Raw genomic sequence first — 12,011 nt, forward strand, 5'->3', positions numbered from 1 at the left:
AGCAGTCAGGAACTTTGGCCTTTTGCAAGATGGAGCCTGGAACAACAACAAATTGTCAGCTAACGTGAAAATCTGTGTTGATGAGACCTGTGCTTTTTCTAGTCTTCTACATGGCACAGAATCATGCACGACTTATGCCAAACATACGAAAAGATTAAACAGTTTTTCAAATCAGATGCTTGCATAAAATTCTTCGAATAAGATGGCGAGACAGGGTGAAATGTGGAAGTGTTAAATTGTGCTGGTATGTCATTCTGGGGAATGTTGATTAGTAAGAAAAAACTCAGGTGGTCTTGGACATGTCAAGTGAATGCCGCATTACAGGATCCCGAAGAGTGTGCTTTACTCTGGAGCTCGCGGAGGGTGTAGAAAGAGAGGCAGACCACTGCACAGACTTGGGGATGCTTTCAAAGATGACTTAGCATCCTTTGGAACCTCGGTGGATGGTTGGGAAAGGAGTGCAGAATACTGCTCTGGTTGGTGCAGTCAGCTTGTAGCTGGAGCGAGGAGTTGCGAGACAGACTGGATCAAGCTTTGAGATGACTGGCGTCAGAGGAGGAAAGAATCAGCTGCTCGGATTCAGAGCCTTGCTCGTGCATGGGTGTGCCCCACCTGTGGAAGGGACTGTCACTCATGCATCGGACTCAGCAGCCATCAAAGAACTCATCAATGCATACACCATTCTCTGTAAAGAGCCACGGTGCTATTAACTGAAAGTTTTAAAACACTGGTATTAAAAGGTTGGATTTGATTGTATTGCATAAAAGTGCAAATGAATTGGAATTCCAGAAGGGAGCCGGTTGAGAATGAGGGGAGGGGAAAATAACCTCCCCAAAGATATAAGGAAGCTTTCTCCCTAAGTTACGGATCCGGAGAAAATGTTGAAATGGATTACAGAGCACGCCCCCCCAGCTCCAGCAGCAGCAGTTGTTACAAATAATGCCCAACCAGCAGTTGACCCAGGAACAGTGTGTCCAGTAACAGCAGCTCCTACGCCACATGGTGGCCCTTTTGCAACCTCCCACAATGACTGGGTCTTTGCTGGGGGCTGATGGATGTAGCTCTGGTGACTTCAGCCATACTGATCCAGTGAAGCTGGGTTTCAAAGATGTTCCAAAGATGGGTTCTTGAGATGTTTGAATGGGCAGTGGTAGTAATGCAGGGGCTGCCAGAACACTGGGTGGTCCTGGTGGCCCCATGTTTGACTGGAGCAGCCCAGGTCAACCATTGTAGCCTGGATCCCAAAGCAGAGCAGAATTATCCACAAATCTAAGTTGCCATTTTGAACCATTCAGTGATCTCTGAAAAGACCTTCTGCCAGCACCTCCAGGAACAGACATATCCCCTCTGAGCCCAGCCCTTGGGCGTAGCACTGAAACTGCAGGACTCCTGCTCGTGGTGTCTCAAACCAGAAGCCAGGATGGGGTCCAAGTGGCTGAAAGGGTCCTACTAGAGCAGTTTGTCCAGATGCTCCCAGCTGGGAGTAGGGGCTGCATCTTTAGGCACCGGCCTGGATGGTGTTTCGTTGCTGGGTGTGTTTCCACACTCTGTTTGTTATGTAGTTCAAGCAGCAGAGGCCCAGCCTGCAGTGCTGTGGGTCAAGTGTGTTTCTTTTGCACTGCGCGGTCCCTTTGAAAAACCAGTGATGGTCTCACTAATTCCGTAAACACAGGTATATTGAGAACCCCTGGTCTAGACCTGTTCCCTTGCATTTGACTGTGTTAAACTGTGCATTATTTGATCGTGCCAGGCTTGCCAAATGATCCATATAACTCTGTGTCACTGACTTTGTCAAATAATAATGAAAGGCTTTGAACGGGAAATGGGCCATGTAATGAGTTCGAGATGTCCCAGCCCCTCTCACTGCCTTATTCAACTCACTGTGAAAGTCATCATCAGGAAAGGCTATTATGGCTCTTCCATGCTCCTCTTTAAAGCCTTTGGGGAGGGAAAGCTCGGTTTTTACACTTTGCCATTTTTTTTTCTGATTGTCCCACACCCTGCTAAACACTGAGGCCACGGACTTTTCTTCCTTTAGCAGTCCAGGTGCAATTCCATCCAGTTCTTCAGCACATCCTATATACTAGACATCAAAAGCATCATTCATCATGCTCAGTTTCACATGGCATTTTGCCTGAGAGAATAAAGGAAACATATGGTCACATTAGCATTTGAGTTACAATAGCACCTAGAGGTCACAGCCAGAATCAGGGCCCCATTGTGCCCAGCCCTGTACAAACACACTAAGAGATGGTCTCTGGCCTTAGGAGCTTACCTCTAAAGAGACAAGACAGAGGAAAGGTGGAAGAAAGGGATGGGACATATAGGTACTATCATCAGTGTGTTGCTTCGCAAATGTTATGCTGGCAGCATGATTTTTTTGCGGGGGGGGCGATACTCCTGAGGACCAGCGAGTCCTGTAATCATTACAGATGCATTTTTAGTTTACTGGGGACTTTGTTAGTGTCATAGATATATTGTGTGCAGATGGGGAGGAGGAGGTTAGGAAGAAAGACAGGAAGGGATACATTAATTGGGTAGACCAAGTCCGGGGAACAAGGGACATAGAAGGGAGGCAGCTAGGAGGGACTGAGATCCCAATCTACTCCCATGGGAATATCTAGAAACTACCCCCATTTACCTCAGGGGGAGTCAGTGGGTTGCCATCTCCATATGCCTGCCATGCACTGCATGCTCCAGGGCTGGCGGTGCCCGTGGGAAGGTTCCATCTAGGATCCAACCCCCGAATGCACATGGAGGACGGCAACACTGTTGTGATGGGTTATATAAACCCCACACTGGTTAACCAGGGCTTAACGGGAGCCTGAGCCCCTTTAGGCTGTGGGGTGGCACCTGGAGGGGTGTAAGGCACAACTGGTGATCAAACCCAGCTGGGGTGGTTGGGGATGCCCCCCCTTGGGCTAAAGGCAGAGAGAGGCCTGTAGCCAGAACTGGAGAGTCCATAGCCAGGAGGAGGCCTAGGATGCTGGGGGCAGTGAAGCCTGCGGCCAGAGGTGAGTTGCCTCAGGCCAGGAGGAAGCCGGAGGCAGTGTTGGTAAAGCCTAGCGGGCATTTGGGCTGGAGCTTGAGGGGCTGCAGGGAGAGGGGGGAAGACCTCGGCAGTCCCTCTCCTAGCAGTAAAGAGTGGAGAGACCTGAGGGAAACAGGGAGACTGCTGCAGGGTGAGGAGGAAGCCCAAGCCAGGCAGAAATTGGTTTAATTTTGTTCTTTTGGTTGGGATTGTGTTGGGGGATTCCACGGGGGAGCCCTGCGAGCCCAGCCCTGAAAAAAGGGTGAGCTGAGGGAGGCTGTGCGGGCTGGAAAAGGGCTGTGGTAGGAAGATGTCAAGGGAGGCAGCAGCAAGGAGTCTGACGGAACAGACCTTGGCTGCTGGTCAGAAGGTCCCTGGACTGGAACCCAGCTTAGTGGGCGGGCCGGGGTTCCCCTACCAGCCACTACGGAAGGGGTTGTGGGGCCCTGATTAGACAAACACCTGTCCGGGCTCATCTCAGTGCACTTGGTCCTTCCTCAGCACCCACGGCTGCACTAGATGACCTCTTGAGGTCCCTTTCAGCCCTACACGTCTATGGGTCTAAGGCAGTGTGGCTGCCTGCATAGCCTTGAACAGAAGTATGTCAAGGGGATCAGCGGAGGCCTCAGCATAGTTCCAACTTCCCTGGTGCGGCTGTAGGAGAATCCATCAGGAGCGTCAGTGGCGATGTGGGGGGAAAGAACAAATCCTCCTGATTGTTTCACTGTGATCTGTTGTTCCGCATTCAGTAACTGGGATTTGTGGAAAAGCAGCATCACTTGCCCCACAACCTCAGCCGTGCAGAACACAATGCCATCCACAGCCTCAGAAACAACTCTGACATCATAATCAAAAAGGCTAACAAAGGAGGTGCTGTCGTCATCATGAATAGGTCAGAATATGAACAAGAGGCTGCTCGGCAGCTCTCCAACACCACTTTCTACAAGCCATTACCCTCTGATCCCACTGACGGTTACCAAAAGAAACTACGGCATTTGCTCAAGAAAATCCCTGAAAAAGCACAAGATCAAATCCGCACAGACACACCCCTGGAACCCTGACCTGGGATATTCTACTACCCAAGATCCATAAACCTGGAAATCCTGGGCACCCCATCATCTCAGGCATTGGCACCCTGACATCAGGATTGTCTGGCTATGTAGACTCCCTCCTCAGGCCCTACGCTACCAGCACTCCCAGCTATCTTCGAGACATCACTGACTTCCTGAGGAAACTACAATCCATCGATGATCTTCCTGATAACACCATCCTGGCCACTATGGATGTAGAAGCCCTCTACACCAACATTCCACACAAAGATGGACTACAAGCCGTCAAGAACACTATCCCCGACAATGTCACAGCTAACCTGGTGGCTGAACTTTGTGACTTTGTCCTTACCTATAAGTATTTTACATTTGGGGACAATGTATACCTTCAAATCAGCGGCACTGCTATGGGTACCCGCATGGCCCCACAGTATGCCAACATTTTTATGGCTGACTTAGAACAATGCTTCCTCAGCTCTCGTCCCCTAACGCCCCTACTCTACTTGCGCTATATTGATGACATCTTCATCATCTGGACCCATGGAAAAGAAGCCCTTGAGGAATTCCACCATGATTTCAACAATTTCCATCCCACCATCAACCTCAGCCTGGTCCAGTCCACACAAGAGATCCACTTCCTGGACACTACAGTGCTAATAAATGATGGTCACATAAATATCACCCTATACCGGAAACCTACTGACCGCTATTCCTACCTACATGCCTCCAGCTTTCATCCAGACCACATCACACGATCCACTGTCTACAGCCAAGCTCTGTGATACAACCGCATTTGCTCCAACCCCTCAGACAGAGACAAACGCCTACAAGATCTCTATCAAGCATTCTTACAACTACAATACCCACCTGCGGAAGTGAAGAAACAGATTGATAGAGCCAGAAGAGTTCCCAGAAGTCACCTACTACAGGACAGGCCTAACAAAGATAATAACAGAACGCCACTAGCCGTCACCTTCAGCCCCCAACTAAAACCCCTCCAATGCATTATTAAGGATCTACAACCTATCCTGAAAGATGACCCAACACTCTCACAAATCTTGGGAGACAGGCCAGTCCTTGCCTACAGACACCCCCCCAACCTGAAGCAAATACTCACCAGCAACCACATACCACACAACAGAACCACTAACCCAGGAACCTATCCTTGCAACCAAGCCCGTTGCCAACTGTGCCCACATATCTATTCAGGGGACACCATCACAGGGCCTAATCACATCAGCCACACTATCAGAGGCTTGTTCACCTGCACATCTACCAATGTGATATATGCCATCATGTGCCAGCAATGCCCCTCTGCCATGTACATTGGTCAAACTGGACAGTCTCTACGTAAAAGAATAAATGGACACAAATCAGATGTCAAGAATTATAACATTCATAAACCAGTCGGAGAACACTTCAATCTCTCTGGTCACGCGATTACAGACATGAAAGTTGCAATATTGCAACAGAAAAACTTCACATCCAGACTCCAGCGAGACACTGTTGAATTGGAATTCATTTGCAAATTGGATACAATTAACTTAGGCTTGAATAGAGACTGGGAGTGGCTAAGTCATTATGCAAGGTAACCTATTTCCCCTTGTTTTTTCCTACCCCCTCCCCCCTCTCAGACTTTCTTGTTAAACCTTGGATTTGTGCTGGAAATGGCCCACCTTGATTATCATACACATTGTAAGGAGAGTGATCACTTTAGATAAGCTATTACCAACAGGAGAGTGGGGTGGGGGGAGAGAAAACCTTTTGTAGTGGTAAACACCCATTTTTTCATGGTTTGTGTGTATAAAAAGATCTTCTGTACTTTCAACAGTATGCATCCAATGAAGTGAGCTGTAGCTCACGAAAGCTTATGCTCAAATAAATTGGTTAGTCTCTAAGGTGCCACAAATACTCCTTTTCTTTTTGGGATTTCCCAGGCAGGAATTGCTCTCTCACGGGCTGCAGTCCAGCTACAATGGAGTTGGGTTTTTTCCTTGAAATATAGTTCTCAGCTGGAAGGGTGGGGAGTAGCTGTGGGGAAATCCTGATTTCACTACATGGTGATCACATTTCCCTAAAGGCTTTCGGGAGGTAGAAATACTCTACCTAGTGCTGCTGCGTTTACTCATAAATGCCGTTAATCTGCTGCACAATACACAGAACCCAACAGGCCCGGCTGGTCTGTCGACTGCATCCTAGGGAATGGGGCTACAATAATGACACAGCTGAATAGTTCAGTACCTCACCCAAGTGCCTGGTCAAGTGTTTGCTCGGCAACTAACTACTTTATACACCCTGTGCCGGTCTGCTTAGTTCTGCCTCGTGGCTAACGGAGTGATCGACGACTCAAACATCAAACACCAGGGCTGATCCTAGGCCCAAGGGTCAGAGCCACACGACCTTGTCGGAGACACAAACACACAGACCTCTGTCACCTCGCCCAGTCAGGGACCCAAACCGCAGCCACATGACCCACACGGAGACAAACAGCAAACAGGCCCACACACAACTCACCAAGTCCCTTTACCTCCATGCACCAGATCCACAGCTATGCCCTGAAAAACTCCCCTGCTTGCATCTCCTGTTCGCCTGCTGAGCTGATCCCTTGTTTAGAGGGTCTGCTGGGGCGTTGGGTCTTTGGGGGCAGATTTTTCTGGCCACGGTAAAGGAGCCAGGCATTGGAATTTGGATCCGGGGGGAGAGCCAGTGACATGGGGACGAGGGCATGGCAGTGTCCTGCTCAGGGAAAGCAGGGATAGGGTCAGGAATGGGGAGTAATAGGGACATCCACTGAACACATGGAAATGCCATCACTCCCCTGGCTTTTGCCCGTAAAGGGGAGGGTGGGGGCGGTGCTCTCCCTCCCTTGGTGCAGCTGAGGGGTTGGTTTGGTGGGGTGACCACTGAGCTGTTCCTGGGGCTGATGGGATGGATGTGCGCACGGCGTGAATGGGTACGAAACATAGGGGTGTGAGGTATGTACTGAACGGGTGGGTAGAAAATGAATCTAAACACCCTTCATATTTCTATTAACAACAAAGGGCCGGGTGATGCTTCTTTGGTTCAAATGGCTCTTCCATGGTAGATTGACATTGCCAAAAAATATCTGAGCTTTGACACATTTGGGGGGATACAGCCACATTCTCAGTGGTTCACGTTTTCTCTTTTAAGGACCGAATCCCCTTTTCGAATGCAAGTCCAAATAAATGCCTGATTCTCAAGGAGAGAACACCGCCTTTCCACTGTAAAACCCCACATTTGTGTCCTTTCCAAACCTCAGACTAAATTTTTACACATTTCCTCTCTCTGTCTCAGTCATCTTGCTGTAGCACCAGTAATGGCCTTCCAGGTTGACTGTGAACCACTGATAACTACCCTCTGGGAACAGTTTTCCAACCAGTTATGCACCCACCTTATAGTAGCTCCATCTAGGTTGCATTTCCCTAGTTTGTTTATGAGACGGTCATGTGAGACAGCATCAAAAGCTTTACTAAACTCAAGATATACCACATCTACCACCTCCCCTGTATCCCCAAGGCATGTCATCCTGTCAAAGAAATATATTAGGTTCATTTGACACAATTTGTTTTTGACAAATCCGTGTTGACTGTTACTTATCACCTTCTTATCTTCTAAGTGTTTGCAAATTGATTGCTTAATTAGTTGCTGTAATTATCTTTCCGGGTACAGAAGTTCACTTATCATAGAATATCAGGGTTGGAAGGGACCTCAGGAGGTCATCTAGTCCAACCCCCTGCTCAAAAGCAGGACCCATCCCCAATTAAATCATCCCAGCCAGGGCTTTGTCAAACCTGACCTTAAAAACGTCTAGGGAAGGAGATTCCACCACCTCCCTAGGCAACCCATTCCAGTGTTTCACCACCCTCGTAGTGAAAAAGTTTTTCCTAATATCCAACCTAAATCTGCCCCACTGCAACTTGAGACCATTCCTCCTTATTCTGTCATCTGCTACCACTGAGAACAGTCTAGAGCCATCCTCTTTGGAACCCCCTTTCAGGTAGTTGAAACCAGCTATCAAATCCCCCCTCATTCTTCTCTTCTGAAGACTAAACATCCCCAGTTCCCTCAGCCTCTCCTCAGAAGTCATGTGTTCCAGACCCCTAATCATTTTTGTTGCCCTTCGCTGGACTCTTTCCAATTTTTCCGCATCCTTCTTGTAGTGTGGGGCCCAAAACTGGACACAGTACTCCAGATGAGGCCTCACCAATGTCAAATAGAGGGGAACGATCACGATCTGCTGGCAATGCCCCTACTTATACATCCCAAAATGCCATTGGCCTTTTTGGCAACAAGGGCACACTGTTGACTCATCTCCAACTTCTCATCCACTGTAACCCCTAGGTCTTTTTCTGCAGAACTGCTGCCGAGCCATTCGGTCCCTAGTCTGTAGCGGTGCATTGGATTCTTCCATCCTAAGTGCAGGACTCTGCACTTTTCCTTGTGGAACCTCATCAGATTTCTTTTGGCCCAATCCTCCAATTTGTCTAGGTCCCTCTGTATCCTAGCCCTACCCTCCAGCGTATCTACCACTCCTTCCAGTTTAGTGTCATCTGCAAACTTGCTGAGGGTGCAATCCACACCATCCTCCAGATCATTTATGAAGATATTGAACAAAACCGGCCCCAGGACTGACACCTGGGGCACTCCACTTGATACCGGCTGCCAACTAGACATGGAGCCATTGATCACTACCCGTTGAGCCCGACAATCTAGCCAGCTTTCTATCCACCTTACAGTCCATTCATCCAGCCCATACTTCTTTAACTTGCTGACAAGAATACTGTGGGAGACCGTGTCAAAAGCTTTGCTAAAGTCAAGGAACAACACGTCCACTGCTTTCCCTTCATCCACAGAGCCAGTTATCTCGTCATAGAAGGCAATTAGATCAGTCAGGCATGACTTGCCCTTGGTTAATCCATGCTGACTATTCCTGATCACTTTCCTCTCCTCTAAGTGCTTCAGAATTGATTCCTTGAGGACCTGCTCCATGATTTTTCCAGAGACTGAGGTGAGGCTGACTGGCCTGTAGTTCCCAGGATCCTCTTTCTTCCCTTTTTTAAAGATGGGCACTACATTAGCCTTTTTCCAGTCATCTGGGACCTCCTCCGATCGCCATGAGTTTTCAAAGATAATGGCCAATGGTTCTGCAATCACATCCGCCAACTCCTTTAGCACTCTCGGATGCAACACATCTGGCCCCATGGACTTGTGCACGTCCAGCTTTTCTAAATAGTCCCGAACCACTTCTTTCTCCACAGAGGGCTGGTCACCTCCTCCCCATGCTGTGCTGCCCAGTGCAGTAGTCTGGGAGCTGACCTTGTTCGTGAAGACAGAGGCAAAAAAAGCATTGAGTACATTAGCTTTTTCCACATCCTCTGTCACGAGGTTGCCTCCCTCATTCAGTAAGGGGCCCACACTTTCCTTGACTTTTTTCTTGTTGCTAACATGCCTGAAGAAACCCTTCTTGTTACTCTTAACATCTCTTGCTAGCTGCAACTCCAGGTGTGATTTGGCCTTCCTGATTTCACTCCTGCAAGCCCGAGAAATATTTTTATACTCATCCCTGGTCATTTGTCCAATCTTCCACTTCTTGTAAGCTTCTTTTTTGTAGTTAAGAGCAGCAACTTATCTTCTAAGTGTTTGCAAATTGATTGCTTAATTAGTTGTTCCATTATCTTTCTGGGTACAGAAGTTAAGCTGACTGGTCTGTAATTTCCAGGGTTGTCCTTATTCACCTTTTTATAGATGGGCACTATATTTGCCCTTTTCCAGTCCTCTGGAATCTCTCCCGTCTTCCATGACTTTTTGAAGATAATCGCTAGTGGCTCAGATATCTCCTCACTCAGCTCCTTGAGTATTCTAGGATGTATTTCATCAGGCCCTGGTGACTTGAAGACGTCTAGCTTGTCTAAGTAATTTTTAATTAGTTCTTTCCCTATTTTAGCCTCTGAACCCACCTCTTTTTCACTTGCATTCATTATGTTAGACGGCCAACGGCTACTCACCTTTTTGGTGAAAACTGAACCAAAAAAGTCATTTAGCATTTCTTCCATTTCCACATTTTCTGTTATTGTTCACCCCGCTCATTGAGTAACAGGCCTGCCCTGCCATTGGTCTTTCCCTGGCTTCTAATATATTTGTAGAAAGTTTTCTTCTTACCCTTTATGTCTCTAGCTAGTTTAATCTTGTTTTGTGCCTTGGCCTTTATTTTGTCCCTGCGTACTTGAACAGCAGCCCTGAGCAGCTGGAATAGCTTAGCAGCCTGGACGGCGTTAACCACAGCAACGACATTCGACCGCGCTTAACTTATCATACGGCAGATGTTTTTCTACATGTTATTTATTTAAGGCAATATCTCGTAGATGTATTGAATAGAACCTTATGTGAGGGGGCTGCTGGTCCCTCACTGAAACTCAGAGGGAGGCTAGTAGGATATACTTTGACACTCTTCGTCACCATGCATTTTTTGAGAGGTTTCCATGACCGATTTTAGGCTTCTGGCCCGCCCTCTGTTCCTGTTCGTGTTGAGGCCCGGGGTGCGCTAAAAACCCAAGGGAATTCCCAGAGGAAAAAAAAATTTTGGCCCAGACCCTCAAAAGTATTTCGGTTCCTAATTTCCACTGATTCCAGTGGAAGTTAGGAGCGTACATAAGTTTGAGGCTCTGGGCCTTTGTTACCAAGCGATGTCAGAGCTAAAGTCTCTTAAAGGTTTAAAAGTAACGGACCCCAGCTGAGTGCCTGTGTCACTCCTTGTGAGCAGCAGCATTGCCATCTAAAATGGTCTCCGCTGGCTTTGGAGGTTAGCTCCTCCCGGAGGTCTGTGGCTAACGCTGCCTTGTCACCCCACTCTGATAGTTCTCATTCCCCCTGCATTGAGAAGGATGTGGCTACTAGGGGCTGGGGGCTGCTGGCTTCACACCTCCCTGAAGATGAGAGGGGTGGGCAGGAACTGAGTTCACACCCTTCCTCCTGCTACTGGGGTTAAGGTGACTTGCAAAGGGGGAAACAAACTGTTTTGTATTTTGTCTTTCACTTCTTTAAGATGGACAAAGGAGACCTGAATCTTTTAAAATTCTGCTTGGTTCTTTTTGTACTTCAGAAATGTGGAGAATATCAAGCCTTTTTGTTGTTGTTGCTGCTGCTAGAGAACTCCTTGGAGAAGGGGAGAACTAGAGTGGGATTCTTTTCATCACTCAGTGAAAGGGCATCAGGATTTACACACAGAGAGTTTTTCTCCCAAGTGTCTGTCAGACATTTGAGTTAAATAGGTATAGAAAAATCAGGTTTTTGGGGGTTTTTTTTATTAAGTCCCTCAATGACTTCAGATGCAGATGGGGGCACCCAAGTCAAAGATTATGTTAAAGGAGTTTTAAATCACCTCTATCAGATTTCACTTCCTTGGTTTTTGTGTTGTCAGCAATCTCCCAATTCTCCTGTGGCCAAGACCTGAATCTCAAACGTAAAACTAAAACAGGAAAAACCTTTGCCAATGAGTGGGTGAAGGATAACACCACCTTTCTTTCTCCATGACAAAGGGTTTGTTCTGCTGCTTATTTTCCTTTTCAGAGTCACCTTTAAAGTTTATGCGGGATGTTTTTTTCCTCCCTTCCATGCTCCAAATTTGATCAATGTTTTCATAAATACAATCCATCAAACTACCAGGTTTAATCTAGCAGACAAAGGCGCAATGAGATCCACTGGCTGGAAGCTGGAGTTAGCAAAGGTCAAACAGAAAAGACGACACATTTTAACAGGGAGGGCAATTAACCTTTGGAACAGTTTGCCACAGGCCACGGAGGATTCTCCATTTACATGGAGCCTGGATGTTTCTCTAAAGGACATGCTGCAGCTCAAAGAGAGATGATTGGCCTCTCTGGGGGAGACTCTGTATGTAGTGTCACAGGTCGGAG

This window comes from Lepidochelys kempii, chromosome 1 (assembly GCF_965140265.1).
Source record: "Lepidochelys kempii isolate rLepKem1 chromosome 1, rLepKem1.hap2, whole genome shotgun sequence".
In the NCBI taxonomy this organism is placed as follows: domain Eukaryota; kingdom Metazoa; phylum Chordata; order Testudines; family Cheloniidae; genus Lepidochelys; species Lepidochelys kempii.